A 13,533-nucleotide genomic window follows, 5' to 3' on the forward strand; every position below is an offset into this window, starting at 1 on the left:
CTACTCCATGCAGATTTACCATAGAGTGCCATAATGTTTGTATTTATTCATAAATGATGTAAATAAAGTCCAAGAGATATTCAGTGGCAGCTTTACCATCAGAGAGCCTCGTCCATAACTACCACAAAAGACTCCAAGCTGTCATTGATGTTAAAGGGGGCAATACACAGTATGAAGAACAGGGGTATGTAAACTTTTGATCAGCATAATTTGGGTAGTTTCTGTTGTCAGTATGATTTCAAAAAAGTAAACAGTTGTTTGACAGTAATGGCTTCACTCAACCACTAACCATGAGGGAAACAAGTTTTTGTGTTATCGTTCAAGAAAAAAAATTCTGCCAGGGTATGTAAACGTTTAAGCACAACTGTAACTGTTAGTAACCAGATAACTACATTATCTGATATCTCATGGTCACATGCACTTCAGTGATCCAATAATCGGAAAAAATGGTTTCACATGATTTCAGTTCATTAGTTGGATTTCTTTGGAAATGGAGAAAGAAGAAAGGGCAGCTTCTATCCTGAAAAAAGAGTGCACTCCCTCTGTCTCTCTCTCTCTCTTCCTCTTTGTCTCTCTCTCTGTCTCCGTCTCTCTCCACTCTGTCTGTCTCCCTCTCGCTCTCTATTGTGCTTCATCTCTCCATCTGTCCTCTCTTTCCCGCTCAGCGAGGAGATTCACATAGTTGTTGTCAAACCCAAAATATGATGTCATGGTTTTAGGGAATTCTGCTCAAGTTTAGTATATTAGTTTATAAATTGTGTAGATTGCCAAGACATTTGTTCTTTAGAATGCTGAAACACACACAGGGCCGTTAAAGGACGCTTGGGCATCCTGTCAATTATTTTTATTATTATTAATAATAATAATGATAATAATAAATTTACTTTATAATTCACGTAAGGATTAAACAACTCGAAGCCGTGCATTATACGGTTTGAATGCACGACGCGGAGTCTAAAACACCACGACGCGAAGCCAACTCTGCGGCCAACTCTGGCAACAGGTCCAGAAACTACGCTCACTGTTTTGATGCGGAGCGCTCCGGCAGCCCGCAAGGATAGAACCGGTCTCTTCTTCTTTCCCGTCTTCAATCTTGTACAGTTCGTCCGGTTTTAAATCTTGCTGCCGGTTGCTTTTGCTGTTCTTCTCGTTTGCTCGCCCTCCTCTTTCCATTCCTCAAACGTTTTATTTTGATCAAAACATTTAAAATTCACTTGGAAATCCATGTTTTATCGTTTCTGTCATTCACCCCTCAAACACAACTGATCTGCGCGTTGCTATGGTGACGACCAGAGTGGAGTGTATTACAGTGGACTTAACCTCGCTGAACTACGTGTGCGTATACACGAAATAATGCACGTCAGTTAGACATGGAATTCTCACTGACCATGGTATAAATTGGCAATAAATCTCATAGTGCTACAGCAATTAAAAGGAAAGATTGATAAAAACAGAAACACAAAGTAGGCAGATTATTAAACAAGAACTAGAACAATAGGGGAAGCAAAAATTCAAATGTTAATTAAAACATCGGATAAAAGAACATTTTAAGGTCCCTTTTTAGAAGATTCAGTGGTCTGTGGTGCCATCAGATGAGGAGGCAGGGCATTCCACACACGAGGGGCTGCGGGGACGAAGGCACGGTCTCCTATGGTGCGGGATCAAGTCCAAGGAACGAGAAGAAGATGGGTGTTGGGCGGAGCGAAGAGAACGTGCAGGACAGCGAGGGGTGAGGAGTTCTGTTAGGTATGATGGGGGTGTTACTGTTACCGTATACACATTGAAAAGTAAGCAGTGATTTTTGGACACACAACGGACTCTCAGAACTTTGTGATCTGATGAATGATTTTACAAGCTCTGACGAGACAGCAGGTCGTCCTGCTGTACATCTAGAAATGTGAGTGACAACTGCTTTTACACGTGCGCAGATGTAAAACAATGAAATAATGTAATAAATGGTTTTACACCAAAGAAATTGTTGTGAAGGTGTCGTAGCACGGACCCACAACAGGGGGCGCAAATGAACGGACAATGAGTAAGCCATAAAGTAACAATTTAATGTGTGATAATACACAACTAAATGTACATAAATTTGCACAGTCAATAAACACCAGGTGACGTGTGGGCAGGCCTCGAAGATAGAAGACCCCTGACGAGAGAGAAGCCGCGTCCCACACGGCTTCCACCACCAACGGTCTGAAGAACCACCGGAGCCGCCAAGTCCCGAGTCCCCAGGTGGCCTCTGTCTTCGGCTGTCGACCCTGGTACTGCTGGCAGAAAGCAGAGATAAGATGTATGAGTGTGAGTCCGCACACTCAGTAATTCACAGTCCATACACAGTTAGGAGGGAGCACCTCCACCTCCAATCACACACACTCGTGCAGCTCCTGGTCAACCACTTATCTGGGTTGGGGTGTGAGGCGAAGCCGTCGCTGTCACACCAAACGCCAATCCTCCAGATAAGGCAACACTCCAGGAAAACGGCTGCAATAGAAGTTCAGGTTATTACACACAAAGTGTCTGTCAGCAGAGAAATTACCTTTTTAATGGTAGTCGATTTCTCGGGGGGAGGTGGAGTTGCAGTCCGGCTTAAGTAGTGTGTAGATGAGTGACAGCTGGTGTGATGAGTGACAGCTGTCACTTCCTCTGGGTCTGGCGCCCTCTAGTGCTTGGAGCCCGCACTCCAAGCAGGGTGCCCTCTGGTGGTAGTGGGCCAGCAGTACCTCCTCTTCAGCGGCCCACATAACAGAAATCATGTGCCAAAGAAATCGGTGTATTGGGGGAAATCCAGGTGTGTTAATCCGATTTCTCATAATCAGGTAACAGTCGCTATGGGATAAAGCATATCGGATTTGCGGTCTACATGATCACTTTAAAATCTGATAACAGCCAATAATCAGACAGCAACTGGATTTTATGTGCATGTAAATGGGGCCACTGGCACAGCACTTCACTCTCGTGCCAGATTGTCTGTCTCCTATACTTGTGATTTCTTAGTGCCAGTTTTCAAGTTGTAGACCCACACTGCCTTTGTGTTTCTTAAGCTCAGGCTGCTGTCTTCTGGATTGTTCACCTGGGATGCTGATCTTCTGTACTTCTTGGTTAACCTGTTTTCTAATTATTTCACAGACAGCCACTTTATGGACTGCCTTTCCATTGCCAGAACTTTTGCTTTCGGCTATCGTTGACCCTACTGTCTGTTTCCATCCGGATGCCATTTATGAATGGACTGTTTTTGTTGTGTCTCCTGAACTGCTCAGCTTTGGGGGCTACAGTAAAGACTACTTTGCGACCGGTTTTGGGTCTCTGCTCAGTGGTCTGTGACAAGGCTATCATGTTACAGATTCATACATATGAATTTACCATTCATAAGTATACGATTCATAAAAAAACATCAGACCACCAGAGCAAGAATTTTAGCTGATGAAGCTTCTGCGATTTGAAGCGAAAACATCCTCGCGTCAGGCAACCCAGTCCAGTCGAAGACTCAAGCTTCTCTACTATGGAAACCACCTGGACAACTGAGAGCCTACACAGAAACATGTACTACATGTTGATTTTATTTAGAACAGGCTAACTTTAAAAAGAGATTGATAGCAAACAAAGTATACTAGTGAGGGAAGCTTCCAAGACACACATGACAACTGGAAAAACTGGACAGAGCGCAACCATTTGTTGTTGCTTCACTAGTATAGCATCATGGTAGAGTGGCAGAAAGAAGGACATAGTTTATAAACATGAAATTTCAGCTGCATTTCGCCAAAAGCAGAGGGGAGACTCCAGGCTAGATCTACTTTTTTATTTTTATTTTTTAAGTTGTTCTGGGTCTAGGGTAAGAGACAAAGTAGCCATTGACCAATTTCTCCAATCAAATCCACAAAGAAAAATACCCATGGAGTTGTCATCTGTGTCTTGGAAGCTTCCCTCACTTGTCTGCAATATCTGCTTCTGAAGTCAATCTGTTCAAACAAAATCATTATCCAGTACCCTACTGTTGTGTTTATTACAGACTGATTTAAGTGAATTCCAACAAAAATTTGGTAACTTGAAAATGTTCTTGTTCAGGACATTTTCTTTAAAAAGGCTTTAAATGATTATTTAGATGTGTTTTTATGAAAGTGTATGAATACGTATACTGATTTTTGTTCCGCTGAGTTTCTACTTTGGGGCCTTTTTGGATAGAGCCTGTAAATGGGTTTTTGATTGTTAATAAAGGAAATTACATGTCAACAAGGGGACTGCTGTATACTGTAAATCACACAGTGACACATCTTTGTGAAAGACGAACTGACGTTCTATTCTTCAGAAATATGATGACGAGCCACATGGGAGGGCCACATGCACAGCGTTCCTATTATACGTATTTGAAACCATCCTCCATATGACTGTACCTGCTGATGTGTGTGTTTTTTTAACTGAATCCCTCAATCAGAAAGTCCCAACTCTTTCTTGACACATATTTCCCTCCATGACCCACGTTTCTCCACCTTTTGCCTACTTTTCATTCCAGTTTTGTTGCGTCTGTGGGCGCTCAGAATGTGTCACACCGCTGCTGCTGCTTGCTGCTGCGCGGCCACATTCCTCTCCTGACCCGTTTCTGTGCTGTCTCTGAACACTGTTCACCAGAAAGCACAAAAGAGACGAAGAAAGCGATGGTTAGAAACAGGCAGAGATGACAGAGTGCGGACGTCAACAGAGGGCAGCTCAGTGAGGTCACTGCCCCTCTGATGACATGGAAACGCCGGTGGCCTGACGGAGCCAACGCGTGAACATCTGCCGCTAAAACAAACAAACAAACAAAAAAAAAACAAGAAACATAAACACAAGAAGGATGATGTTTGAGCTAATAGCAGAGTGAAGCCCAGGTGGACATGGCCTCCACGTAAAACACTTGATGAGTCTAACCTCCGTGTAAACACACAGAAGCTGAAACAACAGTGTTTGAAGTGAGGAAGCGTGATTGTTGTGAGGATAAAAGCCCAGAGCCAAGGGGCTTTTTCAACTCGTCTCTTCCAAGAAATCTTTGGGTTTTATTGGAGAAGTCTCAACCTTCACATAAATGATGGGGGGATAACAACTGCACACACAATGTCATACTGTAGAGAGATGGGCATGGTGGTAGCACTTTCCCATGACCCACGACATCTGGCACAACCTGTGCAAAAAAAACCATAGATTGTATATATACATTGGACAAACCCTCCGCAATGTTACCAAGTTTTCTGAAGAGTGGTTTTAAACTTCAGTGGTCACGACTCCAAATGTCATAATTTTTTCAGTGCCTTCCGCCTCAGTTGAGGTCTTCCCATAAATGGGTAAAGTGGCAGAATTTGGGCAAGAACAGCATGACTTGCGCGGGTGATTGAAGACCCAACATGCACCCCATCTCATAGTTAACAAATGAAGTGAGAAGGTATAGCTAAGAGTCTAACTTGTTCAGGGCCCAGTTTCATAAAGCAACCTAATCTTCAGTTTATTAAACTTTCTTAGTGGACTACAGTTAGTCACCCAACATGATCCATCTAATCACTGTTTCACATTGATGGCTAAACTTGTAGATTAGCTGTCTTACTTTACTTGACTGTTTTCACATGGCTCCATGTGTGATGTGGTCGTTGTCATGAACTATCCAGCCTTTGTTTCCTTAAGTGGCTTTTTTTAACATTTACTGACCCATACGAACTGCAGAACGACGTGCTTAGCACTTAGCCTAGCAGTTTCTTCTTCTACACTTTCATCTACCTTTTTGTGCACACAACCGCTGCTCAGCATAACAGCGATGCCCGGTGGCTCATGTGAGAACTGTCAACAAACACATCATGACAGTCCTCTGCTGCAACCATGGCCAAAAGCAGAGGAAATTCTCCTTTTGAAGGAATACGAGTGATGTAGGGGTGCTTTTGAGTGTTCCATCAATTGGTGGTACATGATACCTGCCATTTTTTGAGGTAAGACACTGAAGTTTTATGGACTAAAATAAGATTAGCCTCCTCTGTACCAGGCTAAAAAGTTTAGTCAGGTAACGTGAAACTTCAGCCAACTAAACGCTTTGTGCAACAACTAATGTCAAAAAACTTGTCAACTAAGTGAGTTTATTCAACTAAACTAGATTAGACTGCTTTATGAAACCGGGCTCAGGTGTTTGATTAACACACATGTTGGGGCAGTTTTTATAACAGGTGGCTTGAGTTTGGGTATTAAGTCTAGGACTGATATAGCCTTAATAACTGCAACACTATCAGTGGTGGTAATGTCACTAACCTACCTGCTAATGAGTGCAAACCTGATGCTAACAGTGCTAACATTAAAATGAAATAATACTAAAATTTCACTCAACAGTAATGCTGGTGCACAGACTTCTTTCCTCTTCCATTAGTAAAAAGCCTCAGATATTTGTCATAAAATGCTCAGAAAGGACAACGTGTTGACTGGAGTGGGTTGACTCCCCAGCAGCTAGAAGCCACTGCTAGTGGGGTCCTGACTCCAACACACAGCTGTCACTCAAAATGACCACACTTTACTCCACCCTCATACAACTTTCATGAACGGAAAACCTAGCTAAGAATATCAAAACCTTTTTTTGTACCAGGCTATGAACATGTTTATTTTTTCTGGAAAGTTGAAGGTTTTACCATGGGGGTTTAAGTGGTCTGACTCACTTTTGGTGTTAGCCTCAAGTGGCCATTCAAGGAATTGCAAGGTTTGCCACTTCTGAATTGGCGTAGGATGCCACTATGTTTATACACAGAGTCAAAACACACTTTTCTGGTTGTTTTTGCTTGTTTGTATCCTAAGCAAAAGTTTCACAGCTTTTGTGGCCGTTTCCCGGCACTGCCGGGCCGGCAGCAATGAAATAGGTTTATGAGGTTTTTGCTATGCTTCTGTAAACTGTGTGTAAAACCCTGCAAGGCCTTTCGTATATGCTCCAAACTGCCAATGCAGCGCTGACATGCCAGGCATTAGTCAGCAGTATGACCGTGTAACCGCATTCTGGAGACGACTTGGCACCAAGGCTTTTAAAACTGAATATATTATGCAATGATGATAAATGTATTGTTGCGTATTTACAAGCTGAAACACAGGCGCTTCAAAGCCTCACCAATGGAAACGATTTAATGGAGACGATTAACTGCTGTCTGTACAGACATCAATTACTACTTGTTTCATATGATTTCAATTTATTACTTTGTTTTGGCAGTGATATTTAATAATGTATGAGCAGAAATTCAGTGTGATGGTCAACACGTTCTGTGTTTTCAGTTTTATATGAGAAGGACTATACTTTATAAATCTTGTTTCTTTTTGCTGTAATAAATATTGTCTGTCAGGAGATCAATGCATATTTATTATCACACACAGCAGTACAAGTACTACTAGTACATGTGTGGGTATTGTTTTCAGTCTCATGTTTGAACAAAATACCTCAATGAATTTGAATCAGATTTGAAATAATGGAATAACTGAGGGTCATACTAGGTCAGTGTAATTTGAATTTGAGAACAACTGGTTAAAAGTCAAGGTCATAGGTTTGGTGACTATTAAACACTAACATTGTAAAGGGCATGGCACAATTAAAAAGACACACAGGTGCAACAGTCCATTCAGCAAAGTCATCCGGGTGGAAACAGGAAACTTGGTTGACCGTTGGTGAGAGCAAAGGTTTCGGCAACAGGAAGGCAGTCCAAAAGACAACTGTGTCCATGAGGAAGTTAGCAGTTAGCGGTAAACCAGAGAAACAGACTGAAGGTCAAAGCACCTTTAGCACCCATACCAGGTGAACAATCCAAGAGCAGGCAGACTAGGCTCAGTAAACACAAGAAAGCACCGCGGCATAGATTTATGTTTGTATGATGGCATATTATTAGGGCTTTTTTTTAAAGTGGGGTAGGCTGGGGAGGATGTAAATACTCTGAGAAAACAACAAAACAAAAACAAATTGGAAGATGCCTCTGTCCCAAATAATGTCTCAAAACCCTAATTCTCCCAAAAGATTACTAAAAGACAGGACTGTAGTCATCCATTCGTGTGCTCGTTTCTACACAAAATACACTAAATATCGACAAAGCTGTGGCATGCAGAAGTGAAAGTAGAGCAGCGTTATGCTGACTAGGAGAATACAATGACAATTCTCCTGACCACATATCGGAAACACCGACCAGAATGCATTGGTTTGGTAACACACTGAAGCAATGTTTTTTTTTCTTTCCCCAGTCAGCCAAATTTGTGGTCCTACAGTTTACAGTGCTTGGTATCCATGTTTTAGTTCTACATGTCTGCAAGAAAGAGTGTGACCATGAAGGCTTGGAGAAGACGTGACGTCGAGTTAGTGGTTTCAACATGAAAACTGTGGTGTGGATGTGCAACTTTGAATCAGTTAGCACTGCTAACTGCTAGTGATGTTTACCAGCTTATTGACTGTGGCTGGACAAATGAACGAATTGAGAAAGACAAAGGTGACCATTTCGATTGGATGTTTACAGACTGTCATGTCAAACTTGTGGAACTTTGAAATATTGAAGCACACATAGCCCTAGTCTTACCTAATATTAGTTAGCGAATGTTAGGTAAAGTCAATGTAAGTATTGGGTAGCTACGGTTAGTTAGTTGAACTGTAATGCAAAAATTAGAAACTAGCTAATGTTAGCATTTATCTGTAAATACTTGATACAGCTTAATTCAGAAACGCTGAAGGTCAGAAAATAAAGTGTCTTAAACAAGTTAGTTAGTGGTTTACTTTAACCTACTATATTGTCTTGAGCCACACACTGGACCACAGACGTAAATAAGTAAATGAATAAATTCATAAATTGTGACGGTGCGAGTACAGAAGGCAGACAAGCTGTTCAGCTCGCATTTAGAACTGGTATGGTCCACTTTTGGAGTGTCTAAATGCATATTACCAGAGTTTTCTAGGCATGGGAAATATATTGCTGTGGCGGACATACAAGACACAATGGACAGTGCAGACATAATTCACCACACCAGATTGTCACTTGTACTTACAGTATGTTTCTGCATGTAATAGCACACTGAGATGTGCGAAGCGCATATTAAAGTGGCGTCACTTGTGGTTACAGTGTGTTCCCTGCCTTACATGTGTTAGCAAGCCGAAACGTGCATATTGATGCCTTCTGGTCAGGACCCCTGCAGAATTTGTGCATATTGATGTTTCCCAACAGGACCCCCGCATTGGTGATGAGTGATTATCTGTTCCTGCTACATGTATGATTAAACTGTCTCAGACCCTTTGATGATTTCTCATCCCTGGGGACTTAAGGAGCAGGGCCGAGCAGGCACACAACACACAATGTCAACAAAAGTCACTGAAATGAAGTGTCAAACAAGTGCATTGTCAAAATGTGAAATTGTTGCTCTTTCTTTCATCCAGCACAGTTTCCACACTGGTGACCCCAACATGATAATGACGGTGAACGTGGTGTCGTTGAAGCTCCCCACGTTTTGGGACTCATCCACTTCACCCTGGTTTACCCAAAAAGAGGCGCAGTTTGCGCTGCGTGAGATAACCAGGGATGACACGAAGTACTATTATGTTGTGTCAGTCCTCAGCAGTTCCACGCCGTCAAGGCTAGTTACTCTCCTGCAAAATACTCCTGCAGTACATAAATACGCAGCTCTCAAGGCTCACCTTTTAAAGACTTTTGAACTTTTGCATGCTGAGAGGGCCAGCAGGTTTTTTTTTCCCTGCATGGCTTTGGGGACAGGAAACCCTCCAAGCTTATGGACAGAATGTTACAGCTCCTCAGGTGTGGACAGCTTTGGCCAACAACACCAACACTGACTGCCATGTGCTGGCAGAGGAGGTGGACAAGTTCTTCCTGGTTGTCCAACACCACAGCAAGGCTGCTGCGACACTCATCCCTGCCCAGACTGCCTGCACCTTTCACACACCTGTGTCACCCCCAGGTGAGGCAGCACTCATGGCAACTCTCACCTCGGGAGCATTCTCAGCCCGGCCTCTGTTTATACCACTCTAAATTCTGATTCAAAGCCAAGCGTTGTTGCTCACCCTGCATTTTCAGCGAAAAGGGAAACATCAGGGCCGGCGCCTAGTAATGAACATAAGGGTTGGCTGCACAGAGAGGGCAGAATGCTCCTCTGGTATGCAGAGGAGCATTCTGCCCGCTTCCAGACTAGGCATCCTAGCGCAGGGATATTCCCGCAGCCTCCAACGGCAGCCCCATACGCACATATGGGAGTCGACATGTTGACTTGTGTTTTGGTGGACAGAGCTTTTGCTGGGACTTCATCACAGCTAAAGTGGCTGCGCCCAGGAAGGGGACAGCCACTTTAGCTTTGGACATCCAGTCCAAAGCGCTGGTTTTGGACTGGATGTCCAAAACCAGTGCTTGATTGATACCACCACCTTTTGTTCATACGGCTCCACTCTCAGTGCCATGGACTCTATCAGACTGTGTAGCGTGCTGTCGCAGGTTGACGTGTTTTACCGCCTGTCATCTCCCCTCTGTACAGAACACTGAACAGGTTGGCGTGCACAACGTTCCTACACATCTGCGAGCTGGTAGAAAGTCCACATCTCATGAAAATGACATGTTCCCAACATTTTCCAGTGTAAGAAATACAGCTGCATTTTCAGGCAGCCTGTAAAAACAGCGTTGTGGTAGAGTTTCAGACACATGTACACACATCCACGTTAAAACAGCGCAGTGGAGAGTTTCACATGCGTGTTCACAGAATATATCCTTTTTATTGTCATTGTACATATATGCATACAAACAACTGAATTTGTCCTCTGCATTTAACCAATTCTAATTAGTTGGACACAATCCAACATGTAGGAGCAGTGGGCAGCCACAGTCCAGCCCCGGGGACCAACTGCAGATGTAGATATGCTGCCTTGGTCAGGGGCAGAGAAAGGAGCAGACCCTAAATAAGCATGTTTTGATTGTGGGAGGAAACCAGGGCACCCACAAAGGAAACCCACAAAGACATGGGGAGAACATGCAACCTCCACACAGAAAGGATGGGAAGCGATCCCACAACCTTCTTGCTGTGAGGCACCAGTGCTAACCACTAATCCACCGTGACGCCCATTATAACAGGATTAAAAGAGCATCGTCCTCTAGTACAGACAGCAGACTTGACACACATCTGGATCCGAAATCCGACAGTTGGGGGTGAAGTGTGTCACCTCTCCTCTACAGAAAACACTCACTGAGCTGAGCGGTGCGTGGGTCACTTGTGCACATCCACCAGCTGGTAGAAAGCCCTGAAGCTCCTGAAAATAACATATATGTGATGTTGCAACATTCGTTTCATTCTGTCTGCTCACTATTGTGCTGTTTCTGCTTTTGCTCGGACAAACATCACCCGCCGAGAAATGCTGTGTAAAACGTTCTGCATTTTGCATCACCACTCTTAGCTTCATAGTGGAGTAGAGAAGAGAAGGATTTTCATTCAGCAAAACAGATCCAATCTAGGTTTGCATCTCAGATGTACCTTCTGGAAATTTGTAGCTAAACTTTCAGGTCTTCTTTTTAAGAAAATACTTCTCTATACCACTTCATCATGGAGCTGTAAAACTGGTGATACAAAATCAGCCCAGACTCACGTTTTTTTTTTCATGCTCTTGTGACGAATTGAGTCAAATTTTTGTGACGAAGTGTTTTTTTAACTCACTATTCCTAACCCTACTCCTACCCGACCCTAACCTTAACCATAACCTAAGCTCACTCTTTCCCCCCACCCTAACCATAACCATCCAGACCCCCCCGCTTCACTTTTAATTTTGTGCAGCCATCACGGAATGAATTAGAATTAATTCATGCTGCCGTGACGAAACTGAGGCGCTTTTCGTCACAATATCACGAACCAATAGATCAATCAATCAATCAATTTTATTTATATAGCGCCAAATCACAACAAACAGTTGCCCCAAGGCGCTTTATATTGTAAGGCAAGGCCATACAATAATTATGTAAAAACCCCAACGGTCAAAACGACCCCCTGTGATCAAGCACTTGGCGACAGTGGGAAGGAAAAACTCCCTTTTAACAGAAGAAACCTCCAGCAGAACCAGGCTCAGAGAGGGGCAGTCTTCTGCTGGGACTGGTTGGGGCTGAGGGAGAGAACCAGGAAAAAGACATGCTATGGAGGGGAGCAGAGATCAATCACTAATGATTAAATGCAGAGTGGTGCATACAGAGCAAAAAGAGAAAGAAACACTCAGTGCATCATGGGAACCCCCCAGCAGTCTAAGTCTATAGCAGCATAACTAAGGGATGGTTCAGGGTCACCTGATCCAGCCCTAACTATAAGCTTTAGCAAAAAGGAAAGTTTTAAGCCTAATCTTAAAAGTAGAGAGGGTGTCTGTCTCCCTGATCCGAATTGGGAGCTGGTTCCACAGGAGAGGAGCCTGAAAGCTGAAGGCTCTGCCTCCCATTCTACTCTTACAAACCCTAGGAACTACAAGTAAGCCTGCAGTCTGAGAGCAAAGCACTCTATTGGGGTGATATGGTACTATGAGGTCCCTAAGATAAGATGGGACCTGATTATTCAAAACCTTATAAGTAAGAAGAAGAATTTTAAATTCTATTCTAGAATTAACAGGAAGCCAATGAAGAGAGGCCAATATGGGTGAGATATGCTCTCTCCTTCTAGTCCCCATTAGTACTCTAGCTGCAGCATTTTGAATTAACTGAAGGCTTTTCAGGGAACTTTTAGGACAACCTGATAATAATGAATTACAATAGTCCAGCCTAGAGGAAATAAATGCATGAATTAGTATCACTCTGAGACAAGACCTTTCTAATTTTAGAGATATTGCATAAATGCAAAAAAGCAGTCCTACATATTTGTTTAATATGTGCTTTGAATGACATATCCTGATCAAAAATGACTCCAAGATTTCTCACAGTATTACTAGAGGTCAGGGTAATGCCATCCAGAGTAAGGATCTGGTTAGACACCATGTTTCTAAGATTTGTGGGGCCAAGTACAATAACTTCAGTTTTATCTGAGTTTAAAAGCAGGAAATTAGAGGTCATCCATGTCTTTATGTCTGTAAGACAATCCTGCAGTTTAGCTAATTGGTGTGTGTCCTCTGGCTTCATGGATAGATAAATCTGGGTATCATCTGCGTAACTGAAAATTTAAGCAATGCCGTCTAATAATACTGCCTAAGGGAAGCATGTATAAAGTGAATAAAATTGGTCCTAGCACAGAACCTTGTGGAACTCCATAATTAACCTTAGTCTGTGAAGAAGATTCCCCATTTACATGAACAAATTGTAATCTATTAGATAAATATGATTCAAACCACCGCAGCACAGTGCCTTTAATACCTATGGCATGCTCTAATCTCTGTAATAAAATTTTATGGTCAACAGTATCAAAAGCAGCACTGAGGTCTAACAGAACAAGCACAGAGATGAGTCCACTGTCTGAGGCCATAAGAAGATCATTTGTAACCTTCACTAATGCTGTTTCTGTACTATGATGAATTCTAAAACCTGACTGAAACTCTTCAAAGATTAATGTATAGTTCGTGCTGCT

The sequence above is a fragment of the Thalassophryne amazonica genome, chromosome 11, assembly GCF_902500255.1.
Source record: "Thalassophryne amazonica chromosome 11, fThaAma1.1, whole genome shotgun sequence".
NCBI lineage: Eukaryota > Metazoa > Chordata > Actinopteri > Batrachoidiformes > Batrachoididae > Thalassophryne > Thalassophryne amazonica.